This window comes from Dipodomys spectabilis, unplaced genomic scaffold (genome assembly GCF_019054845.1).
Source record: "Dipodomys spectabilis isolate Male_0828 unplaced genomic scaffold, ASM1905484v1 ptg000320l, whole genome shotgun sequence".
NCBI lineage: Eukaryota > Metazoa > Chordata > Mammalia > Rodentia > Heteromyidae > Dipodomys > Dipodomys spectabilis.
Window position 1 is genome coordinate 330,837 of NW_024870997.1, and position 24,432 is coordinate 355,268.

General features: G+C 37.8%; 1 pseudogene; it reads left to right on the forward strand.

The window, feature by feature from the left end:
- Positions 1-23,036: 23,036 nt before the first annotated feature.
- Positions 23,037-23,133, forward strand: LOC122128023 (annotated as a pseudogene).
- Positions 23,134-24,432: the final 1,299 nt, after the last annotated feature.

Here is a 24,432-nt window from a genome sequence, read left to right on the forward strand (position 1 = left end):
TAAATATTATTCTTTATGTAGTACCTTTTTAAAAATCAAAACTATTTGGCATTTTATTTGAATTAATAACCCTTTCTTTATCCGAGGGTCATCAACTTGAATGTTATCCATCTAGACAGTATTTTCACAATATACTTGCCAATATTTTGAAAAAAGAATAAATTTAGTTCTTTCTCATACTAAAACTGAAAAGAGATTAATTATATGGAAACCCATAACTTTTAAAAGTTCTGGAAAGAACGCCACAATAAACTGAGCTGCATCATTTTTCCCCCAGTGGTATTCTTGAGATCAGAAGACTTGCAAATATTATTAATATTTTACTATTTAACTGTCATAGATATTCAGGATGCTAAGATCAGAAAATTATGGCTCAAATCCAGCTCAGGCAGGAAGGTTTCTTAGATTCTTATCTCCAATAAACTTCTCAGAAAAAGCCAGACACAAGTGGCACTGAGGTTGAAGTGGTAGGGCAGGAGCACTGAGCATAAATAGGCTTAGGAACAGTGTCCAGGCCCAGAGTTCAAGCTTTAGGACAAGCAAATAAAACAAAAACAGAAATGAAAACAAACTCCAAACCTAGCATTTTTCTCAATGTATAAAGAGGCACGTAATTAAGGAAATGGCGTCCTGTGTTGCATATAGGAAGAAGAAAGAAGATGTCACACAATTACTCTCTTCACATCATATTATACCACACCCTCAAAAAGGTGCTCTTTTTCCAAATTTATAAATTTCTGTCATCCATTTGTTGGCAACTCTGTCTAGATTATTCACATTGTCATGTTATACATGAACTGTTGGTATTATTTATTCAGTAAGTTCTAATTATAGCTCTCTTGAAAGTATATTCTAGTAAAATAGAATGCCAGTATCATTTGTGAATTTGTCAATTAAACCTTCTACTTAAAAAAGACTTTTGTAGTAGCCTATAAAATATGAAATTACAAACAAAACCAAAATATTCATTTTAAATCTCAATTCTAGTTTAGCAAGGTCTACAAAGTTCTATGTTAGACATACTTTGCTATTTCTCTAGGCTTAAGCTTTTGTAATCCTTCATCAGTTCTTTGGAATCTAACAGAATGATACTTACTTACTTTCCCAATATTTGGGGAGAGAATCATGAGCCATTTTGCATCTAGGAATGTTCTGTAATGAAGAGAGCATTTAAAACAAGTGAGGATTATATATGTGTTGCATTTCAATACGAAACTTGACTTCTCAAAACATACTGACAAAATTAGCCCGAAGTTCCAACTGTGTATTCCTTTCTTGTTCTTTGGATTGCTTTATTGAGACAAAAGTATACTGCCTGGTCTCCTGTCTTAGTCTCCAGGCTTGTACCACATTGCCCTGCCATAGTTTGTTGGTTTATTTAATTTAGATAAAGACTAGCAATTCTGAACTTCTCCTATGACCTTATCCACTAGACTGAATGCTCAGATTGTTTATGTACTATGTTCAAAGATGTTCTAACATTTGACACAGGATATGAACTTTTTCAGATGTACTTGAAGGGGTTTCTGATTCATTCATCCATGGATCCAATCCCATTAATAATGATTACTTGAATCTCTTACTGTCTCTGGTCCCTAGCTATGTAATATTCTCAACTTTTTAAAAGAAAGTTCACTTGAGGGCTTTCTAACACTAAAAATTATCACTTGATTGTAGTCTTACTCAGGACATATTTTCTATTGTTTTCTAACTTTTCTACATATTCTGAGAATTGTTTCATTTTGTATTTGTGTGTGCACATATAAGTGCCTCTCCGTGTATGTGTATGTTTGTATGTATTTATGCAAAAGCCTCAAGCTCTTATTCAGCAATCTTGCTCATGACTGGGATTCCAGGTTTGGCTGATTAATTATAGGTAGTGTCTCAAAGCCTGTTCTGCTAAGGCTGGATGCAAACTGAACTTCCCAGAATCCTTTACACCCTTAGGTTTTATTTTTCCAGGAGTATCAACTTTTAAGATACAATCATTTTTTGTGAGTGTAAAGCCTAACCTGTAGCCCACATTTTTAACTCAAGAATTCATATAAAGTTAGATGAACATACATGTTACATATCCTGAGTGTACACTGTTGGAAAGGTGATCGCAATCCTAGTGGTGGTTGGATCTTAAGATTGGGATTCAAAGCCAGCCCGGGTAGGAAAGTCCTGGAGACTCTTTTCTCCAATAATTACCAGAAAACTGGAAGTGGCACTGTGGTTCAAGTGGTAGAGCAGTAGCCTTGAGCTGAATAGCAGAGGGACAGCACACAGTCCCAGAAGTGAATTGCCACTACCAACAACAGCAAAAAGAATATAAGAAAATGAAAGAAATTTAATGTGATCTTATCCACCAGTTTCATTGTTAGTATAATCCCTGTTCTCTCAATATGGACTCTTTTTTTCCAGTTAAGTCCATGATCATATATCTGACTTGCATTAGAAACAGGATCATTCTTCCATACTACTTTTTACAAATTTACGTGATTAGCAAGCATGATTTAGAAAGGGAGTGGCCTCATGCTTCATGTTCCACTTAGGAGTAATGCTTTCTCTATATCACTCCCATAACTGTACATGCTGTACTTGACTTTATTGTTTTAATGTTGTCTTATTTGTAGAGTCTTCTCTATTGTATTGGACCCTTATACATAAACACAGAACTACTCTTTCTCCTTTTATTGCTATTGGGTCTCCTACTTTTAACCCATGTACACTTGAGAAATTAATGCACAGCACATACACTCACAAAAAATGATCTGAAAACCTTCTTCCCATTTAAAATTCGCCTTAATTTACAGAGCACTTAAGAAGTTTGGACTCAGTATACTCATGGATAATGTATTTATAAGCAATTTAAATTTCACATTTTCTATTTACTAAGTCATCTCTGAAACACGTGTTACCACATGTCCAAAGGTGTCCTTGTGCTATTTCAATGAAGCCAGAAAACATTAATTTTATCTGGAGCAGCACCATAGATTGTTACTGGAAGTAAGTGGAAGTAACTGTTACTGGAAGTGTAAACTGATCCCAGGAGAGGAATTGAATATAGAGGAACGACAAAGTTCAAGTTAACTTTTGTTTTTCTTTTTATTATACAAGAAAAGAATCCAAGGCTTGAAAGAAACACTGTACCTGACTTTTTTGAGTGTGTCCTTTACTCATATAAAATTTGTCTATAAAATTCTTGTTGAGAGTATTACAAAAGGAAACAGTATACCATTTGAAGGCCAGCATAGAACAAAGGAAATAACTTGGTTTTACAAGTGTTCTCCTGCAAAGGAACAAAGGCATGGAGGTTTTAAAGTATCTTATGGATGGATGTTTCACTCCTGAGATGATTCTCTTGTTGCAGGAGTCAGTTATCAATGCCTTTAGTCTGGTCCTGAGTTTTCCATAGCAATAAGGATTTCAAAAAAGCAGGATCCAGTGAGTAAGATCAGTAAAATGAGCCTCTTCTCAGAAGAGTACTCCTATAAGGAGGGTCCCAAAGAAATACCTGGGGTTTCTTTTGTTTGCTTGTTTGTTTAGTTTGTGCTGGTTCTGGGGCTTGAACTCAGAGGTTGGAACCTGTCCTGTACAGTTGTCTTTCCTGCCCACCTGCCCCCAAAGCAAGTACTCTACTGACTGAACCAATACTCCACTTTTGCCTTTTATGGTTTTTAATTAAAGATAAGATTTTGACAGACTCTGCTGTCTGGGTTGGTTTTGAACTGAGATAGTAATAAATCCAAGTGACATCAACTTATCGACTTCTCTTTTGATCAAAGACATATTAGATGAAGTTTACAATAAAGCTAATATTTGACAATTTTTAAAAAAAGAGAATATGTTCAGCAAAGAATCCATAACTTAAGTAACTCAGCAAAAGTAGGTGCACTGAATCATTTTGGAATTATTTTCTCTGCTTGGGAAGATTACTATTGACTTAGTCGTTACTTTTGGGGAAACTTAGACATTTTTGCACTTTTTCTGTTGGTCATGGGGCTTGAACTCTGATCCTGGGCACTGTCCCTCATCTCTTCAGCTCAAGTCCAGTGCTCTACCACTTTAGCTACAGCACCACTTCCAGATTTCTGGTGGTTAATTGAAGACAAGTGTTTCATGGACTTCCCTGACCAGGCTGGCTTTGAACCACAATCCTCAGGCTCCTGAGTAGCTAGGATTACAGGTATGGGCCACCAGCACCTAGCTCCTATTTGTATTTAGTGCAATTAATGACACTAAGTATACAAGAATGGAAATCTGAATCAAAAGATGTGACATTGCAGTTTTTAGAATAATTGAGGTAGCAAAAATATGTCTTCCTTCGCCATTTTGTTACATTAATGACAAAGGAGCTATGAGACCCTTATATTAGCAGCCTCTTCCATCCTTGTAGTTATATTTATTATCAGGAAATATCCATAGAGAAATTGAGAAAGACATATTTTTAGAAAGCACAGTATTTTCACAATAAAAAATAATAAAAAAGAAATCAAAGGAGATCAGGTATGAAAGAACAACATAGAAAGAGATATATTTATCACACAGAGATTAAGAACTAGCCTAAGAGATTTAGAATGCTAAAGGCAATGAGGAATATGCCTAGTTGATAACTAGTTCTTCAATAACCAAAAGTGGTTCCCTAGAATGGTTTCTGCTAAACCTTAGTTACTATCATTTATTCCTTCCATCTGGAGTCATTCCTTCTCTTCTGTCACAACTGTTAATTAGCCTCTGCCATTTTGGTGACCTGACTGGCCAAAGAGGTTTCCAAATCTCACTTAGACTACCCTTCTCATTGTGATTAGCAGTGAACACTCAAAAGCCTCGAATCTTTGAATTTCCTGAATTAATCTTCACCTGGCATCTAAGCACATTCCTGGCATTAATTGCCGTGACCTTATGAACAAAACTTTTTTTTTTCAACACAGTATCCTAATATAGATAAAGTGCATGATTTAGGGACTATTGTCAGGTATCAGTAAGGAACGAGCAATTATATATTCCTAGTATGGATTCTTTATTTTCATTTATTAAATTGTTGTTGTTGTTGTTGTTGTTTTGCCAGTCATGGGGCTTAAACTCAGGGATAGGGAATTATTCCTCAGCTTTTTTTTTCCCCTCAAGGCTAACCCTCTACCACTTGAGGCACAGCACCATTTCCAGTGATTCTTTTTCTGTTTTTGTGGTACTGAGGAATTGAACTCAGGGTTTTGTGCATGCTAGGCAATCACCATACCATGAAGCCACTTTCCCAGAGCCCTAAATGACTTTCTTAAGATGGCATTACATTTTCATTCTTTAACTATGTATCATAATTTTGGCCAGAATTTCTTTTTGCTAAAAAAGAACATTGAACGTAATACTGAGTCCAGTAAGGCTAGATGGACAATGAATAACCGTCTTGTTCTAGCCAGGCACAGAAGGGCTTACCTCATGGAGCTGGTACCCAGGCTGATCAAGACATCTCCTAACCCACAGCACACCTCCAGAATGAGGGGGTCACCTTGGTTCCAGCCACATGGGGACGCTGGGCCACCTCCTCCAGCACCCATTCAACAAGTTCTGAAAGAGAGAAAGAGAGAGATTGAAAGAATGTCAGAATTACACTTAAGCCTGGTGCAGGTGGCTCAGACCTATAATCGTAAGTACACAGGAGGCTGAGAGATGAGGATCATGGTTCATAGCCAACCCGGGCAGGAATGTCTGTGAGACTATCTCCAAAGAACCACCAGAAAAGCGGAAGTGTTGCTGTGACTCAAGTGGTAGAGCCCTAGCCTTGAGCTGAGGAGCTCTGGGACAGTGTCCAGGCCCAGAGTTCAAGCCCCACGACTGACAAGAAGTGGACTTCTTACCACAAGACCTGGACTGAATAGCACCCATTGTCCTAGGGAGCATGGCCGAGAAGTCAGGCTGAGCTTCCTCTCAGCTGGGAGTCATGAGTAGGTCACTCGGCTACTCTGTGCCTGTTTCCCCAGCTGCAAAAGTGAAAAAAGTGAAGGATCCCCTCCCTCATGGGGATAGGGTAATAATGAAAGAAACCATGTTTTGTTTCATAATCCCATGCCTGTCACACCATTAATAACACACACCATCTGATCTCTTCCTGGGTATCTTCCTGTCATATGCTCACAGAATTGCTAAGAACTGTATCTGAAGTCCCCTCCCTTTGTGCCTGGCCTTGCTCTAGAGATCCCTCTGTATTAATCCCTTGTTTCCTAACAACTGTCACATGAGGAGATTGAAGTCCAATGGTCGAGACCCAACCCAGAGCTTCACTTGTGGTAAAGAATCAGCTGCCATGGACTGAGTTTGGGACAATCCATCTAAACCAATGACTGAGCATGGCACCACTTGTCTACCATTCTAATTACAGAGGACAAGGCCTGGTGGCGCATGCCTGTCACAGATAGGAGGATCATGATCCAGCCCAGCCTGAGAATATATTAAGTTTCCATCTCAGAAATGCCCAAGACATAAAAGCTTGGCTCAAATGTTAGAAGACCTGACTGGCAAGCCTAAGGCCTTGAGGTCAAACCCTAATATACAAAAACTAACCAGAGGCCCAGTGCCAGAGGCTCATGCCTCTAATCCTAGCTACTCAGGAGGCTGAGATCTGAAGATCACAGCTCAAGATTTAAAATAGGATTGGCCTCGCCCATCAGACATCATGATGAGAAGACCTGGAGTCTGAGCTAAGCTGTTGCACTCCATACTAGCAGGGCTCATATCCTTACTATGTGTTGGCCATTCTCTCTTTTCTCCTGGGAAGCCACCACCTTAGGGCCACACTCCCAGGTCCTCCCAAACTCCCACTGCCACCAACCAGGCCCAAGAGAGTACACAGCTCCAGGGAGCAGAGATCTCTTGTTCTTGTAATTTAACAATGCTGAGTCCCCTTCAAGCCTCTCACCCTTCCAGGACCCCAGACTTCAGCTGTGTAGCCCATGCACCTCCCAAAGATAGCAGGTCGAAGTTACTGAAGCATCCAGCCTCCTGGTTACAACCCACGTCCACGTATACACACACACACACACACACACACACACACACACATGCACACACACACACACATTCAGACTGATGAGAGAACAATCTTCCTTGCAGCACCTGCAATTTGCCAACAGACCACTCACCTTAGTACAGTCAGGCTGTACAAAGAGAAAGATGACTTCTCTTTCTCTGTCTCTCTATATATGTCTCTGTCTCTGTCTCTCTTTGTCTCTCCCTGTCTCTGTCTCTCTGTCTCTGGTCTCTGCCTCTAACTCTCTCTGTTTCTGTCTCTGACTCTGTCTCTCTGTCTCTGTCTGCCTGTCTGTCTGTCTGTCTGTCTGTCTCTGTCTCTGTCTCTGTCTCTGTCTCTGTCTCTGTCTCTCTCTCTCTCTCTCTCTCTCTCTCTCTCACACACACACACACACACACACACACACACACACTCAGAGCTGTGCATCTCCTGAGTTTGTTGGAGACCAGATGGACCGGGAGCACCAGCAGAAGCTTGTAAAGCTGGGAAATGTGATCACCTTGTGAGAACTTTTGACAGTTGGGAGCGGGGGATAGGCCGACTGTATGTGTGTGTGTATGTAGGGGGGGGGGTCTTCCCAGATATTCACCTTCAGTTCTGACACCCAGCATCTTCCCCCCCCCTACTGGGTTTTCTGGGACCCTCTTAAGTTGAAAAAGTTGACCAAGTACAGAAAACAAGGTCTCACACAGCAGGGGGGGGTCTATCTTCTGCATCCAACAACATCACCCCCAGGAAAAAGGAAAAGACCCCAGAAGGCAGGTGTGGACATGCTGCTCCCACCTCTGACTAAAGCCCCAGGTACACACCAGGGAGAAGAAGGGTGCAGATGTGTCGCTGTGTGGCTCCCACTGCCCCAGGCCAGGGGCTCTTTGGTGCCTACTCCTCACCCAAGCCTGCCCCTCCCTGTTTCCTGTGACACTGGCCAGTAGGGATGGGGGTGGGATCCTGAGATCAACACCCACACTCACCCCTGGGGCACATTTGTGGCAGGGCCTGGGCCAGAGTGTGGGGCACGGGAGAGGCGCGGGGTCCGGGTTAGGAGGGGGGAAGGGGGAATATGGGATGAGGCCTCCATTCTTGTATCCCATTGGTCAGAAAGAACCATGAAAGAATGGGTGTGTGCCTGGAATCCAGTGATTCAGGCAGAATTGGCAGAGTCAATTGACAGCAGAACTTTTCCCAGGAAACTCTGTCCAATCCAGTTGGGAACAAGAAGTTGGCCTGCTTTAGCCTGATGGCTGCACAGATTGTTGTATATGGCTGTTTATTGCCGGTCCTGGACCTAGAACTCAGGATCTAGGCACAGTCCATGAGCTGCTTTTGCTCAAGGCTGTTCCTCTACCACTGGAGCCACACGGCTCTACTTCTGGATTTGTTGGCACAAGTTGGACAGGAATTTCAAGGACTTTCCTGCCTAGGGTGACTTTGACCATGATCCTCCTATCACAGCCTTGTAAGTATCAAGGAGGACTGGTGAGAGCCACTGGTGCCTGGCTAATCATGGGTCTTGCTGATGTTCTTGGACAGACCAGTGAGTTCTCTATCCTCAGATAAAGTAGTAGGAGCTGGAGCCCACAACTCAAATCCTGGTCATGCCACCTCCAAACGGCAGGAAATCCTTAGAAACTCACTTTTCTCCATATGATTACCAATGGAATGTGATGTATGTCATGACTGAATGGATAGTTCTTGAATGATTCTAGGACAAAATTATGCGCTATTATATTATGGTACACTGATCGATTTTAATTAATACTTTATGAAGCATTTAAACAATCGCTGTTTCACTGTGTGGAAAGGCGAAGCTTGCCTCCTTGAAGTCAAGAAATTCAAGTCTGTTCCTTAGGCCTGAAATCGATCCCCACCACTAGAAAACATCCTATTTGTATATATTTTAAATATATGATTTATATTTATATACATATTTTGACTCCATATTACATTCAGTGTAGTTATTCACTTTAATTTTTGTTTTATTCATGTATTTACTGTTCATTTTATTGACTATTATGACACAGAATAGTGATTACATTGATTACATAGGATATAGGTTTGCATATGTATTCCGCTTCATACCTGACACACAGGACTTTCACAGAAAAGGAAAACATGTGTCACCATCTGCTTCTTACTCCACGATTCATTTTTTGGGAGTGCTGGAATCTGAACTCAAGGAGTACAAGGCCCAATTCATGAATGGGTGAGTGTCAGCACGCCATCCTGGGGCAAACTGAGCTGACAGGCAGTTCCCAGGACCTGAGATCGAGCCCCATTATTAAAGGGATCGCATCCATGAAGAAATGTATCAGAGACCCCACAGGTGCATCTGAAAATATTCATATCCTGTGTCAAATGTTAGAACATCTTTGAAAAAGGTACATAAACAGTCTGAACAGTCACTATGGTGTAAAGTATTCCTGGAGAAATTCAGAATTGGTAGTCTGTATCTAGATTAAATAAACCAAGAATCTGTGGCAGGGCAATATGATACAATTCTAGAATTCTAGCACTGAGATTAAGACAGGAGATTAAAGAGTGAAATTACAGAGTGATACTTTCGCTGGACTAGGTAGTATAATTTTGTCTTAACAAAACAAAAGAAACAAGAATACATAGTTGGAAGTTTGGGCTAATTTTGTCATTGTGTTTTGAGAAGTCAAATTTTCAGTTGAAATGCAACTCATACTTAATCCTCACTTGGGTTTTAAATTCTCTCTTCATTACAGAACATTCCTAGATGCAAAATGATTCATGACTCCCATCCAAAATTTGAAAAAGTAAGTAATCACCATTTTATTGTATCCCAAAAAATGATGAAGGCTTACAAAACTTAAGCCTGGAAAAATAGCAAAGTTCGACTAATGTAGGATTTTGAAGATCTTGCTAAATTAGAATTTAGATTTAAAATAAATATTTTGATTTTGTTTTTAATTTCATATTCTATAGGATACTAAAAATTCTTTTTAAGTAGAGGGTTTAATTGACAAATTCACAAATGATTTTGCATTCTATTTGCCTAGAATATTCTTTCAAGAGAGTTATAATTAGAACTTAGTTAATAGATAATTCCAATAATTCATGTATAAAATCATAATATGAATGTTGTAGACAGAGTTTCCAACAAATTGATGATATTAATTTATAAATTTAGAATAAGAGCAATTTTTGGAGTCTTTGGTATAACATGGTATGAAGAGAATAATCGTGTGACACCTTCTTTCTTCTACCTGTATGTAACACAGGAAGCAATTTCCTTAATTATTTGCTACTGTATACACTGAGAAAAATGTTAGGTTTGGGGTTTGTTTTATTTTTGTTTTTGTTTTATTGGTATGTCCTAGGGCTTTAACTCTGGGCCTGGACACTGTCTCTGATCCTGTTTGTGCTCAAGGCTCGTGCTCTACCACTTCAATCTCAATGCCACTTGTGTCTAGCTTTTGCTGATAATTTTATTGGAGATAAGAATCTAGGGAATCTTCCTGCCTGGTTGGGCTTTGAACTGTAATCTTCTGATCTTAGCATCCAGAATTTTTATGATAGTTAAAAAAGTATAAATATAAATAATATTTTCAAGTGTTCGGATCTCAAGAATAGCAGTGGGGGAGGGAATGATACACCCCGTTTATTGTGGTGTTCTTTCCAAATCATGTATGGCATCACATTAGCGGAGTTGCATTTTTTCACAATAGAGATAAGCTATTCATGATGTGTATTAAGGGAAGTTTGAGGTGCACCCTAAAAGTTCTAAACTGTTGGGCTAGGATGACTCTATATCATCAATATTGGGATTGGTGGTCATAAAAATAATAGCTTTTTGTTATAAACAATTGCTTACACTTGAAGAATTATTACCGATGCTACATAGTTTTATCCTCAACCAGAATGTGGTTATTCTTCTGTTGACTCTCAATCTGTAACACCCCATTGGAAAATGCATCTATTGCAGAATTACATAACATGCAAGCCGGTACTGTTTTGAATCTCTCAGGTATGGAATCTTCCTAATTTGAAAATGAGTAATTATTAGTCATTGTAATGTTGAAGAACACATATATTCTGTCTTCTTAACAACTTATTTACTTTTAAAAGTTATAGGTTTCCTTAGAATTAAACTGTTTTTGCTTTTAGTATGAGAAAGTAATATATTATTATTTTTTCAAAATATTGGTAAGTATATTGTGAAAATATTTTCTAGTCAGATAGCATTCAAGTTGATAGTCCTCTGATTAAAAAGGGGTAATTAATTCAAATTAGACGCCAACCAGTATTGATTTTTAAAAAGTTACTACATAAAGAATAATATTTACTATACCAATACAGTGTAATTTTATTTCATGCAGATTATTTTTTAAATTTAATTTTATTGTCAAAGTGATGTACAGTGGGATTACAGCATTTTTAAGGTAGTGAATACATAACTTTTCAAACTTGTTACCTCCTCTCTCATTTTCTTCAGTTTTCCTTCACCCCAATACCCCTCACAAGTTGTAATGTACATTTCCAACATATTGTCTTGTGAGTATTGCTATTGCATTGGTTTGCCTTTGTCCTTTGTCTCACTGTTTTGCGGTTCCTCTTCCCTTCTCTAATAAAGGTAAATATATACACAATACACAGGCTACCATAATCAAATACAGCAGGGAATAAAGCATAGGGGAAAAAAACACAAAGAAAATAGAAATCACATAGTACATTAAAAACAATAGCCGTAAATAATACTCTCTGTTTCCATATCTTGGGGTTCATTTTGCTCAGAATCAGCTTATATGGATATATATACGCATAACAAAACCACTGGAAAATAATAGTTTTATGGAAACTATATCATGAAAACAACATGTTAACTGTTTTTGATGGTAAAAGTGGGGTTAGGATTGGTGAATTCGTGGTTCTAATAAAGGAATTTCAAAAGAGTTTTAAAATTATAACAGGTAAATTTTTATTTGTTAAAACTTTTAACAACTTAGCCTATTATGAAAATTTAAAATTGCCTGGGAAAGTAGGATTTCATGCAAAGTAATCCATGGAGACTTAGCTGAGAGGGAGCAATGTGGGTGAAGATGGCTCATTTTCACACTAAACAATCAAACCTCAGAAACCTTGCTATAAATCCTGTAGGTTTCCTTGAGAATTGTCCTTACCCAGGAACTCTATTCTTACTGTGTGAAACAAGATTGTAGTGGAATTTAAATTCAAAGATCTTAAAAAAAAATGACATCAAAATTTGTGAATTGACTTTAATTACCAAACAGTAATTCTCTGAAAACGATAATTTGGTTCCAAATATTTAGGGAGAAAATGCCCTCAATAATGAAAGAAGGTATTGGGTTTACACTTTTCTGTTTGTAATACTTTACACAATGTCTTTGCCCGTGAAACACTGAACCACAGAAAAAAATTCTGATTGGATACTTTAAACCAATGATTTCACATTTCTTAGTAGTGCACAAAATATAATATCCTCATTAACATGAGATAGTGAAGACTTCTCTTATTACATAAGCCAAAAAGTTTTGGGATCAGAAAAGAATTGAGCAAATAGAAAAGGCAAGAAAACACGTTCTTAGAAGCCCTAGCTAAGCATATTGGTTTCATGAATGGAGGGAGTGATTTTACAGAGCCTATTTAGCTCACTACAATGCAGAACAGATTGAATGAAGACATGAAAATAAATTCCACATCCAAATAAAAGAGTTTTGAAAGGAAAAACATGAAGATGTAGTGTGGGTAGAGCCGGTTAGATCTGGTTGTGTCATCTAGAGAAGTAGTTGAAGCACACTTCCTGCTCATAGAGACATGACCCACAGCCATGTCTGACTAGCTCGCCAGCTATGAGCTGTCCATGCTCACTACAAGCCCCTTAAAAGTCTTAGAATGTATTCCTAACGACCAGTTTTCTAAGTGGCTTTTTGCAGTGGTTTGTGATTATTTTATTTTACATGGGATAATATTTTCTACTACCTATACGTTTTGGAAAAGAAGAAAACTAAAATTTACTACTGTAGAGGAATATGATAGAAATAGAAGACAGATTTTATGTTTGTCAAATCTCTGATGAGTACCCATATAAAAGACTTAAAGTCATATTTCTTACTATGTTAGACAGATAGGGAAAACATAAAACACCATATGATAAGGCAACTATTTGTGACTTTTAAAATGTACTTATTATGTCATGAAATTTACTTTATTAGCTAATGTTTTGGTTTGAAATATGGGAGGCTGATCTATTTAACAAATTTTTGAAGTCACCTAATGAAAAACACAAATGGTTGCGGGGGGGTAATATTTCTACACTTTAATGAATGGTTGAACTTGTTTGGCATTAGTGCTGAGTAAAAAAATCAACTCTATTTTAACTTGCTCCCTACACTTGAAAAACTAGTAACGTCACTAAATATCATCTACTTGTAAAGTGTTATTTGGCAAATGTGATTTTAAAAAGTTTATTTGAAAAGGAACATACTTTCTTTTTTTTTTTTTTAAATTTTATTTTATTTTATTTGAGCACATACTGTACAGAGGGGTTACAATTACATGGGCAGGATAATGCATACATTTCTTACCAAGCATTGCAGCCTCCTCCTTTGTTTACCCTTCACCTCCCTTCCCAGCCTCCCCGCTCCCTCCCACCCAATAATACCCCCCCCCACCGACATTGTAAAGCTGGTTTTGACATGACATTTTGTACTTCTCATTGTTGCAACAGGTCCACCTGAATCCTTAAACGACTTGTTTGTCCCCATCTCCTCCACATGTTATACTGACATCAAATATAGTGAAAGCGGGGGTTACACTGTGGGGGAGGGACATACAAAGCAACAAAGAAATAATCTTATAAATGCGTTAGAAATACATGCATGAAAGAAACAAAAACATTAAAATACATATTTGAGGTATCGTTTTCCTAACATCACATTATCTGACTTTTTCCGCTTGACTCATACCTATACTAGATATTGCAAATAAGGGAAACCATGGGACCTATGTTTCTTTGGGCCTGGCTTACTTCACTTAATATAATTTTTTCCAAGCCTTTCCATTTCCTAACAAATGGGGAAATGTCATTCTTTCTGATGGAGGCATAGAATTCCATTGTGTATATATACCACATCTTCTTGATCCATTCATCTACTGAGGGGCATCTGGGTTGGTTACATGTCTTAGCTATGGTAAATAATGCTGCAATAAACATAGTTGTGCTGGTAGCTTTAGTGTGGCCTTGTTTGTGATCATTTGGGTAAATGCCCAAAAGTGGGATTGCTGGGTCATTGGGGAGCTCTATGTGGAGTCTTTTGAGGAACCTCCATACTGCTTTCCAAAGTGGTTGAACAAGTTTACATTCCCACCAACAATGAAGTAAGGTTCCTTTCTGTCCACATCCCCTCCAGCATCTGTTGTTGTTAGAGTTCTTGATTTTTGCTGTTCTAACTGGAGTGAGGTGATATCTCAATGTTGTTTTGATTTGCATTTCTTTTATGGCTAGGGATGTTGAACATTTCTTCATGTGTCTATTGGCCATCCTTCTTTCTTCTTCAGAGAAGCTTCTCTTTAAGTCTTTCGCCCACTTACTTATTGGGCAGTTGTTTCTTTGAGGATTTGTTGTTGGGTGGTTTAATTTTTTGAGTTCCAAGTATATTTTAGATATGAGACCCTTGTCTGTTGTATGGCTAGTAAAGATCTTCTCCCAGTCCGTGGGCTTTCTATTGATCTTGCTAGCTATGTCATTTGCCCTGCAGAAGCTCTGCAACCTTATACAATCCCATTTGTCCAGCCTTTCTTTGATTTGTTGTGTTTCCGGGTCTCTATTCAGAAAATTTCGGCGTGAGCCAAGGAGACCCAGGGTTTCTCCTATTCCATCCTGTAATGTTTTCAGAGTGTCTGCTTTGAGTTCAAGGTCTTTGATCCATTTGGAGTTGATTCTGGTGCAGGGTGATATATAAGGATCTAGCTTTAGTTTTCTACATGTAGTTAACCAGTTTTGCCAGCACCATTTACTGAAGAGGCTGTCTGTCTTCCATTCTATTGTTTTAGCTCCCTTATCGAAGATTAGATGGCTATAGGTCTGTAGGTTCATTTCTGGGTTTTCAATTCTATTCCATTGGTCCTGAGGTCTGTTCTTATGCCAATACCAAGCTGTTTTGATTACTATGGCTTTATAGTAGAGTTTGAAATTTGGTATTGATATTCCTCCAGCCGTGTTCTTTCCGTTGAGGAGCGTTTTTGCTATTCGGGGACTTTTATTGTTCCATATGAATTTTTGGATTGCTTCTTCTATTTCCTTGAAGAATGAGGGTGGAATTTTGATAGGTATTGCGTTGAATTTGTAGATAGCCTTGGGAAGTATTGCCATTTTCACGATGTTAATCTTTCCAATCCAGGAGCATGGGAGGTTTTGCCATTTTTTAAGTTCTGTGTTGATTTCCTTTTTCAAGATTTTAACGTTTTCATTATAGAGGTCCTTCACTTCTTTAGTTAAGTTAATTCCTAGGTATTTTATTTTTTGTGGGGCTATTACAAATGGAGTTGCTTTCCTAACTTCAGCCACACTTTTCTCATTGTTGGCATACAGAAAAGCCATTGATTTTTGGGGGTTAATTTTATAACCTGCTACTTTGCCAAAGTTTTGCATCAGCTTGAGTAATTTGGGAGTGGAGTCTATGGGATTCTTTAAATACAAGATCATGTCATCTGCAAAGAGGGAGAGTTTTATTTCTTCTTTCCCTATTTGGATCCCCTTTATGTCTGCATCTTGTCTTATTGCTGTAGCTAGGCATTCTAATACTAGATTGAAGAGAAGTGGAGAGAGTGGGCATCCTTGTCTTGTCCCTGAGTTAAGAGGAAATGGCTTTAGTTTTTCACCATTGAGTATAATGCTGGCTGTAGGTTTGTCATATACAGCCTTTATTGTATTGAGGAATGTTCCATGGATTCCTAATTTTTCCAAAACCTTCATCATAAAGGGGTGTTGGATCTTGTCGAATGCTTTTTCTGCGTCTATTGAGATAACCATGTGGTTCTTATTCTTGCTCCTGTTGATGTGATGAATAATATTAATTGATTTGCGTATATTGAACCAGCTTTGCATCCCTGAAATGAATCCTGTTTGATCGTGGTGTATGATTTTTTGGATGAATTGTTGAAGTCGGTTGGCCAAAATTTTGTTGAGAAGTTTTGCATCAATGTTCATCAAAGAAATGGGTCTATAATTCTCTTTCTTTGATGAGTCCCTGCCTGGTTTGGGGATGAGCGTTATGATGGCTTCATAGAATGTGTTCGGTAGTGAGCTTTCTCTTTCAATTTCATTGAAGAGTTGGAGGAGAATTGGTGTAAGCTCTGCTTTGAAGGCTTTGTAAAATTCCGCTGTGAAACCATCTGGTCCTGGACTTTCCTTAGCTGGGAGGTCTCTTATTGCTGTTTCTATTTCAATGCTTGATATGGGCCTGTTAAGATAGTTTGCCTCATCTTGGTTTAGTTTTGGCATGTCAATATTTGCTAGGAAGAGGTCCATTTCTGTCAAGTTCTCAAACTTATTAGCATAAAGTTTTGAGAAGTATTCCCTTATAATTTTCTGAATCTTGTTTGTTTCCGTGGTGATGTTTCCATTCTCATCTCTGAGTTTATTGATTTGGGTGTGCTCTCTTCTTTTTCTGATAAGATTTGCTAAGGGTCTGTCAATTTTGTTAAGTTTCTCGAAGAACCAACTCTTTGTTTTGTTGATTCTTGCTATAGTTTTTTTGGATTCTAATTCATTTAATTCTGATTTAATTTTGATTATTTCTTTCCGTCTACTGGATTGGGGTTTATCTTGCTGCTCTTTTTCAAGGAGGTTTAGATGTGTCATTAAATTGTTGGTTTCAGATCTCTCCAATTTGTTGATGTAGGAGCTCAGAGCTATAAACTTGCCTCTGAGTACTGCCTTTGCTGTGTCCCAGAGGAGCTGGTATTTTGTGTGTTCATTTTTGTTGAATAGCATGAATATTTGAATTTCCTTTCTAATCTCTTCCATGACCCACTCATGATTCAGCAGTGTGTTGTTCAGCCTCCATGTGATACCGGACTTTCTTTGGTGGCTTTTGGTGTTGAGTTCTAACTTTATTCCCTTGTGGTCAGAGAGAATGCAAGGTATAACTTCAATGTTTCTGAATTTAGACAAGTTTGCTTTGTGGCCTAAAATGTGGTCTATTTTAGAAAACGTTCCATGTGCTGCTGAGAAAAACGTGTATTCTGATGCTGCTGGGTGAAATGTTCGGTAAATGTCGGTTAAATCTAGTTGATCTATGCAGCTGTTTAGATCTGCGGTTTCTCTGTTGAGTTTTTGCCTAGTTGATCTATCTAGTGGGGAGAGTGGTGTGTTAAAATCCCCAACAATTAATGTCTTTGGATCTATATGGGATTTGAGGGAAAGTCGTGTTTCTTTGATAAATTTGTGTGCTCCATTGTTTGGCGAATAGATATTTAGAATTGTAATATCCTCCTGAAGGAGAGATCCTTTAATTAGTATGTAGCGACCTTCTTTATCTCTTTTCACGAATTTTAATTTGAAGTCTATTTTATCTGATATTAGGATTGCAACTCCCGCCTGTTTATGCGGTCCGTTTGCTTGGTAGATTTTGTTCCAGCCTTTAACATTGAAAATGTGTTTGTTTTTACGGGCAAGATGTGACTCCTGCAGGCAGCAGATAGAAGGGTCTTGTTTTTTAATCCAACTAGACAGTCTATGTCGCTTAATTGGAGAGTTCAGTCCGTTAACATTAAGAGATAGGACTGAGAGGTATTTGGGAGTTCCTGCCATGTTATCTACCTTCTTGGGGGCTGTGAAAACTGGGTTCTTCCTATGGTTCTTGGATTTTCAGTTTGGGTGCAGTTTCTTGGCCTTTATTGCGGTCTTGTTGGTTTTCTATGTGTAGGACATCTTTAAGGATCTTTTGTAGGGCTGGTTTGGTGGAGATGTATTGTTTCAATTTTTCTTTGCTATGGAAGGTTTTTATTTGGCCTTCATTTATGAAGGAGAGTTTAGCTGGGTACAGTATTCTTGGTTGATAGTTGTTTGTTTTTAGGGCATGGCATACATCATTCCAGGCTCTTCTTGCTTTGATTGTCTCTGCTGAGAAATCTGAGGTGATTCTAATTGGTTTCCCTTTATAAGTGATTACCCTTTTCTCTCTGACAGCGTTAAGGATCTTTTCCTTGTTCTGAGTTGATCCTGTGTGGATTATAATGTGACGGTGGGATGTCCTATTCTGGTCTGGTCTATTTGGGGTTCTAAATGCTTCTTGTATCTGGACAGGCCTATCTTTTTGCATGTTTGGGAAGTTCTCTGCTAGGATCCTGTTAAACAGATTTCCTAGACCATTAACTTCTGTTTCTAGGTGCTCCTCTACACCCATTATCCTTAGATTAGGCCTTCTGATGGTGTCTTCTAGGTGATGGATAGATCTATCATATTTCTTGGACTTGTCTTGGATGGTTGTATGTTCTTTCTCTATAATATCTAGGCTGTCTTCAATCCCTGAGATTCGATCTTCTGCATGGTCTAACCTGCTGTCAAGACTCTCTACTTTGTTTTTTATCTCTTTTCCTTCTAGTTGGTCAGCTTTGATGGCTTCAAGTTCTTTGTTGAAGCTCTGTTTTAGGTCTTGTATGAATTTCTTTACTTCCTTAATTTGGTGTTCAGTGTTTGTCCTCAAATCACTTAGTTGATTGGTTATGGTTTCTTTGGGCTCCCATTCCTTCTGTTGGGTTCCATTCAGCATTCCCTTTGTGGTCTCCCTGACTTCCTTCAGCTCTTTGTTAATGGATTCCATGAATGCCTTTAGTGTTCTTTGTGAGTTCTCTACCTGGTCTCTCAATTCCTGTATTACTCTTTGAGTAGCTTCCTCCCGTTTGTGGGATTCATGCAGATTTCTTTGAGTGTTCTCAGCCTGCTCACGCCATTCCTCTCTTTCTCTTTGAGTATTCTCAAGTTGTTCACGCAAATCCTGTATCAGTTTTTGAGTAGCTTCCTCACGCTTATGATATTCCTGTATAAACTTCTGGGATGCCTCCTCTCTCTCCCTATCACGCTCATACAGAGTCCTTTGTACGTTGTCAAACTTTTCATTTATCATGTTTGCCAGCAGTGTTTGTAGAGCTGTTTGGGAACTCTCCTCTGGATTATTCATTATCTGTTCTAACCCCTGATTATCAGGATTGGGAATTGAGATACCCGAATTTGCCATTTTTCTTGTGTTTTTCCGGCTTACTCTGCCCATTTGAGATGAAGATAGCACCAGTTTTGTGCTAGAACACTATCTTAAGGCAACCATCAACCAAAGTTTGCATTTGTACAGTCAATAGTCTACAGATACAATCTAGTTCAACAGATACATCTATTCGACATCTAACAACTATATGTTAAAGGACTTCGAACCGCAGAGAAGAATTTGGAAAACCAGAAATTATTAGGGTTAGGGAGAGATGTGGGTAAAAAATAGGAATAGATTGGTGTGGGGAGGCACAGGGAGAGTTAACTATGTCCTAATCACAATGCAGGAAATAGGTTGGGTAGGATGTAAGTAGAGAGAGAGAGAAAAAGAAGAAAGGGAAAGGGGAATGAAAAGAGACCAGAAAATAAAATAGAAACGTAAAAATTAATGTTATTTTAGAGATTAAAAGACCATCTATTTATAGCGGAATATGAATATGTTGAGAGAAAGGGAGGGATATAGAGGAGATGGGAAAAACTTTTAAAAAATGCTTAAAATATTATATAGGTATAAAGAGGTAGTACTGCTATTAATGAATTTAAGTCTCAGAGGTTTTGAATTGAGTAATAAGTTTGTGGATTAAGTGTGTACACAATGGGGGATAGGGTCTACTGTTTAACTACGGGTTTATCTGAGGATGTGCAGGACAAGAGTTAAGTCACATACAGATGAACAAAGAGGAAAAGATGGAAAGGATAGGAAAATGAGAAGAAAAGATCAGAAGTTCAGTAGAGCTAGAAAAAAAAACAAAAAGATAATTAAGAATGAAAGAAAAAGAGAAAGAAGACAAGAAAAGAAAAGAAAACACACATTCACGTATTCCTAAAATAAAAATTATAAGAGGAGAAAAAAAAAAAAGTTAATGGAAAACAATTATTTTTTCAGAAGAGGCAAAAATTAAAGATTAATAAAAGTTTTAGAAAAGCAAAAAAAAATTTTATATATATATAAGGTAACAAAAAATGAAAAAAAAAACAAAACAAGGAAAAGAAAAAAAAAGAAAAGAAGAAGAAGAAAAAAAAAGTTCTTTGATTTTTTTTTTTTTTTTTTTGGGAGTGGTGGGAAGAGTCCTGTATCTCCCTTTTGTCTGTAACCAGAGTCTGGTTGGATTCAGCTTGAGGTCCTGTGGCTTGATTGGTTTCTTAAGTCAGTTTGTTGGAACAAGCAGAAAAATGCTCTGCTTTACCCAAGTTTTTGAGATCCCCCTCCCAGGTTAGTTTACTGGGAGGGTGATCTGCTTTGAGAATCACAAAAGAGGGGGATGCAGTGATGAGGCTAGGTTCTGGGTAGAGTTGAGGCCTTTCAAAGAACAGTAGCTTTTCCCTGGGGCTATTTTGTGAAAAAAAAACTCACAGCACCCAGCCTGGAGCCATTCTCAGGGTTTCTGTTTTTCAATTGATTGTGGCAGCTGCTAGAGGGCGGGGCAGCCTCTGGCTCTGGTTACCCGGTGAGGAGAGCCACTCCAATGGCTGGCGCCTGAGCTGGGTGACTTTTCCCTGGATGGAACTGAGTCTGTGAGGTCACTTTGCCGTTAAGTTCTTGTGACCTGCTAAATGACTCGTTTTATTCCAAGGTCTGAGCTGGACCTAGCCGCTCCTCCGAGCTTTGTCGGTATCCAAGATGGAGATCACCGGTGCTGGGGGGGAGGGGTGGCCTTCCCTCCTCTGCTCCCAGAGGAGTGAGGAAGTGGGGCTTCTACTCACGCGGAGTCTTGGATCCCGGGTCGTCTCTGGTCTGCAAAGTGCAGGATGAAGTTGTCCGCTCCTTGTCGGTTCTTGCTGGTGTTGAGTAGAATCCGCTCCACCGCTGCGTCTGGCTCCTTTGTCCCGGACTGCGTCCAAGGAACATACTTTCAGGAGATGAAATGTAGGTAATCATTTGTTTGACAATGACAAAATTTTTATACTACAGAACCAAGTTTTACGGAATACCAGTGTTTTGAAGCACTAAGGATCTTCTCAATTAATGTTTTTCTGAATTATATTTGACCTCTATGTCAAGTATTTCTAGCATTTGTAGACCAATTATGGATCTATTGTTCCAGGAACTATTTTTTGACCTGCTGATGCTGGTCTGAAATCATTAATCATCAGGAGAGGGGTATTACACATAATCTCGTGACATTTGTGGTCCTGTTCAATCATATGGGATGGTCATCTGAAAATTGGAAGTTTGTATTACTGTACTTTCACATTTTGTGATTTCATCTTGCATTTTAAGTTGCCTTTCATTTCTACTTACTGCTAATTCCTGCATTTCAAGGAATTGGGGCCCTGAAATATAGGAAATGAGAATTTGAGATGGGTCTTCAATTACTTTCTGTTGGCATGATGCATGGCCCTAGGTAAGAACTCTAGCCCTAGTTATCTGATGATGCAAATAACTGCGACCTGGGATCCTAGGACCCATGGATCCTGTGGAAGAATAATACCTTTTATACATCATATCAGCAAAATTTGAGTATAATCAGTAGGAATACTTCAGAAATATGGAAAAAGAAAACAGTTTGGGACCAGCAAGTTAAAACAATAAACAGAGCAGCAGAGTAAAATCCCTTATAGATTAGAGGAAAAGAACATTGTTTTTTTTTAACCATGTGAATTCAGAAGACCAAGAACACTTAGAAGGTATCACAAGTTTATACTGAAAACATTGCATTGATACTTTTTATATTCTATTATATATTCTAATCCTGATTATTTATATTCCAATCTATTTATTGGAATAAATATAAATTGATTTGTCAAATTATCAATTAATTCTAATAAGATTCACTGTGTGAAATATAAAATCAGCACATATAAATATAAAACATATAATTATATATAATGTAAGAAAATGTTTTGCATTGTTCTGTTGTGGTAAGTGTATCAAAGGCAACTGTTTTAAAGTATTATTCCATTACCTCTACCTCAGTGTTTGGTAGAATTAGAGCTAAAGCTTTACCATTCAGAGATATACAGCCTAGAGGCAAGAGGAAACACTGTGATTAAAACATTACCAATTTAAGGCCTAATAACGAGGAGAAACATATGGACTTCTCCTGGAGCTATGGAATATATTTGGTGATAGGAAATCAATGGTATAAGTTCCTGCCTGATTGGATGGTAGACATGCCAAGACATTAGGTAATCATACATATGAACATTTTTTCCCGTTCTTGGCTTTAGCTACTTTTGAAATGGAAAGGTGTAATAAGCAATTATATTTTGAAAAAATACCTTCTGTCTGAACAGTTCTGTCTGAACTGTTCGTCTCTCTATGATCCCTTGTAACTAAGATTAGTTTTGCTCCAATAAGTCATTCTATGCTGACAGGGTAAGATATTCTGGTTGGTCTGTACCTACATGGAGCAAGGGTAAAGGGTCAAGGACACATTTGTGCCAGTAAGACTTCATTTTGGAAATTTTAAGCTGTTGAAGTTTAGAAGTAGCTATTAAGCAAGGCTTACTTTGAATCCATTAGCTCCACAAAGCTAAATCAGTTAATTAATAAGTACTTGAAAAGTCATCACCTTTGGACCTAGCTATAAAGTATTATCAAAGTATTATCAAATTTCAAATGAAAAAGACTTAAAATAGTCATAGAAAAAAATTGCAAATGTGAGCAATCAAATAAGCAATATAAGTTTTTTTCCACTATACACAGAATTTTACAGAAATAAGATAAATAGCAATTTTGGGAACAATAAGGTTTCCTTGTTACAAATAGGCAACCAAGGATATATGCCTGTCTTAAGATTGCATCATTAATTTCTTAAATTTACAGGATACTACTTGGTTCAGCATCACGTCTACCTGAATTACAATACAAAGATTTACATGGCTCTTGCACAAGGATGATATGAAAATTTGGGAAGTATTGAATATTTTTCATTCTTCAGATGCAAGAATGAAAAGCAGTTATTAAAATGTTGATTACAAATATACAAGTGTAATAATACATGTAATTCATAGAAACAAAAGTTAGTTTGACATCATTCAATCTTCACCTTTTTAAAAAGGCCTTTACATAGCATAACCTTTATAAAACTTTTGAAATAACATAACATTGTCATTTTATCCCAAAGAAATAAAATTATATAAGGACCTAGGAATTAAAGGAATCTTAAACTGTTTCTATATCGAATGCAATCTGAAAGGACACATTTATTAATGAATCTATATATTATAAAACAATTTCGAATTCAAAGTATTATATCTAGGAGAGAATGAAATAGATTATGGTCATTATACAAACAGAATACTAAATATTTTAAAATATACTTTTTTAAGACAAGCACCAGAAATATCTTTAGTTTCTGCACTACTCATTTCAACAGATCAGTTAAAATTATTTCTTATTAAAAAATCACAAACTCTACAGAAATCATTATACATGTATACAAACAACTCAAGTATATTTTGACATCAAAGTCAGGCAATTCATTTGGAAGAATATCATGGAATCCATGAATTTTTAAAGTAAGATATTGCTGTTGCTTTGTATTGTGAAAATATTTTGTATGGACACATAGGATGGACTGGAAATTCTGAAATTTAAGAAACTTAACCGAACCATTAGGACTGAGGAGAACAATTTGTACAGCTTTCCAAAACTTCAAAGAGGTAGTGATACATATTTATCCTTTTGGCAATATCAAGTGCAGTTTCTTCCAAGTTGTGCTTCAGACCTGGTTTGATATAATGATTCACCATAAAGAGATACAGCGTATCTTTGCTATATCTATTCCCAGGAGCAAGATGCAAGGGGGTCAAGAGGCCTTTAGTTTGGCCATTGGTATCTGCATCATGATGAAATAAAGAAGCTACTCTGCTATTATTCCATGTATAAGTACTGTGCATGGGTGTCCAGCCATTCACAGTTATTACATGAATATCTGCCTTGAGCCACCAACTCATGGACAATGTCTACGTTTCCACTGTAGGCTTCTCGATGTAGAGGGGTATACTCATTGTCATCCCTAGTATTCACATGAATGGCCTTTTGGAAAGTAGTCTCTGCACTGTAGTAAGGTGATTATTTTCATCAGAACAAAGACGAAATTTACCTGGATCCTATTCCATTTTTTTCTTGCAATTGATAACATTTCTCACTTTTTCATCTTGTTCCTCAACTTCATCAGAATTGCCTAACCAGAGAATTTGAGTGCCAGTGAGAATGAGCTGTCCA